The sequence below is a fragment of the Mus musculus genome, chromosome 10, assembly GCF_000001635.26.
Source record: "Mus musculus strain C57BL/6J chromosome 10, GRCm38.p6 C57BL/6J".
NCBI lineage: Eukaryota > Metazoa > Chordata > Mammalia > Rodentia > Muridae > Mus > Mus musculus.
This window is the reverse complement of record NC_000076.6, coordinates 79,773,363-79,777,273: the sequence shown is the minus strand read 5'-3', so window position 1 is coordinate 79,777,273 and position 3,911 is coordinate 79,773,363.

Sequence of the window (3,911 nt, the reverse complement as noted above, 5' to 3'; positions counted from 1 at the left end):
CAGCGAGTGCAGACGCCTCGGCCTATAAAAGCCCAGGGCGGGCGGGGCCGGCGGCGGGCGGGGCGGGGCGCAGCGGGACGGACGTGTCCCCGAGGCGCAGGGCCCGGGCCTGCGCGGGGGTGGCCACCGGGGGCAGGCCGTGTCCCATCTGGGAACCAGACAGTTGTCTAGGAAGAACAGTCCACAATGGGGTCAGGTCACAAAGTGTGGCCCGGAGGGCATGTCCTGGGAGGTGGACACCTCCAGGTGTCCAGTGTTCCTTTGGGGATCTCTGGGGTGCAGGTGAGAAGCCCCACCTGGGCTAAGCGGGTATTGAGGTTACCATCTGGTCTCTTTAGCCTCTTGCCTAACCTTCACCATGACAGTACCCACGGTTGCAAAGGGTGTCCCCATGCTGTTCCAAACTATTTAAAGACTCATACCTACCATTCTAGCCTTTGGAGGCTGAAGCAGGAGGATTGCTGTGAGTTTGAGGCCAGCTAGGGCTTCAGAGTGCATCAAACTAAAGTTGAGGTTGTCTGTAGCTAGCTCCGTGGGAGCTAGAGTGCTCCCCCAGCTCACACAGGCCCTGGAGTCCACCGGCACAAAAGGGATGGTGCACACCTGCCATTCCAGCTCTCAGGAGGTAACGGCTGGTGGATCAAGAGTTCAAGGACATTCTCAGCTACACAGGGAATTCAAGGCTAGCCTGGGCTACCTGAGACCCTGACTCAAAAAGGGAAAACGAAGCCAAACCCAGAGTTTAGAGGATGGCTCAGGGGTTAAGACTGATTGCTTCAGAGACAGGAAGACCTGAGTTCAAATCTCCAGCATCCATGTAAAAAGCCAATGTGGGGCAAGGACGCCTGTAATCCCAGGTATGTGGGGGTGGAGACAGGAGGATTGCTGGGGCTTGCTGGTCACCATACCTGCAACTTCAGTGAGAGACTCTTGTCTCAAAGGAATAAGGCCAGATGTGAGAGAGGGGACACCTGATGTCTTCTGGCCTCTGTGAATGGATATGTGCACATAGGAAAAAAAAATCATCCGGCAGGAGTTGTACCCCAGAATCCCAGCACTTATGGGGGCCACAAATTCAAGTTCAATCTGGTTTACAAAGAGAGCACAGGCCAGAAAGACTCTATCTAAGAAACAGGATGGGAGCTGGAGAGATGGCTCACTTAAAGAGCACTGACTGGTGTTCTAGAGGTCCTGAGTTCAATTCACACATGGTGGCTCACAACCATCTGTAATGTCCTCTTCTGGTGTGTCTGAAAACAGCAGCATTGTACTCACATACATAAAATAAATAATCTTTAAAAAAAAAAAGAAGAAGAAATACTAATTCCAGCACTCGGGAGGCAGAGGCAGGCGAATTTCTGAGTTCAAGTCCAGCCTGGTCTACAGAGTGAGTTCCAGGACAGCCAGGGCTATACAGAGAAACCCTGTCTCAAAAAAAAAAAATACTTTGAAGAAACAGGATAGGATAGCTCAGTGGTCTGGCTTGGTGGACTACACCTCTACTCCCAGATCTTGGGAGGCAGAGGCAAGCTCTGTGGGTTCAAGGCCATCCAGAGTTATACGGTGAGGCCCTGCCTCAAAATAACCATCAAAACAAAAAGATGTCTTGGAGGGTAAAGGCATTTGCAGCCAAGCCTAACAACTTGAGTTTGATACTCATGTGGTAGGTAGGAGACCTGACTCCTGCAGGTTGTCCCCTCTAACCCCACAGCTAGCTGTGACACATGCAGACTTGAAAGACTTTTTCTTTTCTTCCTTTCTGCTAGGAGACCCACCTTCTGACATCATAGATAGACCTTAGGTACCATGGGACTTCCATGTCTGAGGCAGCATATCCCACAGCCCATGAGGGTAACACTGGCACGCGTCTGGCTGGGGACTTGTCTCTTAGACCCAGAACCTCCTATGCAGGTCTCCAAAGTAGCTAGGTCACCATGCCTTCATCACCCTTAGGTCTATGGGTTCTCTCATGGATTTGAGATATTTAGTTGACAAATCACAGGGTTGGGAAATCCCAGTGACCAAGGCTGACCTATTCCTGTCCTCACACAGCTCATGATTTAGACAACAATATATAAAGGCCTGGAGAGGTGGCTCAGGAGTTAAGAGTAGTTTCTGCTCTTCCAGATAGCTGGGGTTCAGTTCCTAGCACCCATGGAACTGTCTATAACTCCAGTTGCAGGGAATCTGCCGCCCTCTTCTGGCCTCCTCAGGTACTGCATACACATGGTGCGCAGATATGCACCCACACATATAAAATAAGTCTATTTTAAAAACACACAGATAAATTAATTTATAACTGGAAAATATGAGTGATGGTGCACTGGGTTTTCTGAGATCACCCTCCCCCCATCCTTCTATCCACTCCAGACCCCTTCAGGTGACATCTTCCCTGTCTTGGCACCACACAGTGGAGACCCAGCAGATCTACAGTCTGCAGAAACCATTTTTTCCCCTCACTATCCAGTGCCAGTGAGGGAGGATACTGACCTGGCCCTGGTCCCTGGCAGTCCCCCAAGGATGCTCCTAGGTTGGGGCAGGGCACAGAACCCTATGTTCTCACCAGGAGCTTGCAGGAGAGGGTGGAGGGGGTGGACAGCGCTGACCTTGGCCAAGGCCTGACCCCTCACACTGGACTGCCGTGGCCTGGGCTGGGTGAATCAAAGAACCATTGTGTGGTTGGCATGGGTTCAAGTCCCCTCTTTGTCCTGCTCCCACGTACTAGGAACCCATGAGTTCCCCAGGGACACCCTTGGCACAACTGTCCCAGCTCAGCCTTCTCTCTCCTCTCCCCTGCTGCCCACTTCCTAAGGCAAAGCTCTCAGAGTCAGGTGTTCTGGCCACGCCTCAGGACGTCTTCTCAGCTTCCTAAGAGTCCCTCTCACCCAGACTCAAGAGCACAGAGGAAGTGATAGGCCATGACCCCTGACAGCCAGAGGCTCCTAGACCATGAAGCCACCCTTAGGACCAACGGAAGAGGTCATCTCTGACTGACTGGAGACCTGTTGACAACTTGATGTGTTTGTTTTCGTGGAGGCCGGGGCCAGGCCCACACCCAACTGCTTTCTATCTTATGTTTTGAAATGGGGTTTCTCACTGGCGCTGCAAGTCATTAACTTAGCTATACTGTTGGCCAGGAATCCCCAGCACTGGGTTATAGCTACACAGCCAGCTTTTGCCATGGGTAACAAGGGTGCTGGTCTTTATCCACATCCCCAGCCTTCATCTCTTTATGATGTAAACGTCTTGTAGCTCAAGTGGGTCTGGGACTCAAGATCATTCTGCTACAATGAGGCGCAGTTTGAAATGATGCAGTTTGAAAGTCTGAATGTTTGTGCCTTGGGGTGGACATATGACAGTTTAAGTGGGGCAAACAGGACAGTGACCTCTGGTTATCCAGGTCCCTGGTCCAGAGCCTGGAGGATCTGTCCCTTTCTCTAGTTACAAGAAACTATCAGGCTAAGAACCTGCAAGTTGGACCTTCAAAGTCTTGGGTTTGATGGCATGCACGTAACCATACTAGGCTGAGGCAGGAGAATGACAAGTTTTGGCTAGCCTGGGCTGCCTCGGAAGACTGTAACTCAAAAAACAAATAGGGCCAGTCGGGTGTGGTGGCTCACACCTTTAATTGCTGTGAGTTCAAGGCCAACCTGGTCTACTGAGAGAGTTCTAGGTCAGCCAGAATTACATAGTGAGATCCTGCCTCAAAACAAACAAACAGAGCTGTGGCTACAGCTCAGGGTGGACTGGCAGGAAGCCCTGGGCTCCACCCCTGCACACCTGCCATGCACACAACATTCAGAAAACAGAAGCAGGGAGCACAGCAGCCCAAGGTCAGCCTTGGCTGGGTTTGAGTTCAAGGCCAGGCTAGCCTACAAGACCTGGCCTCTCAGTTTCTGTTTCAGATTGAG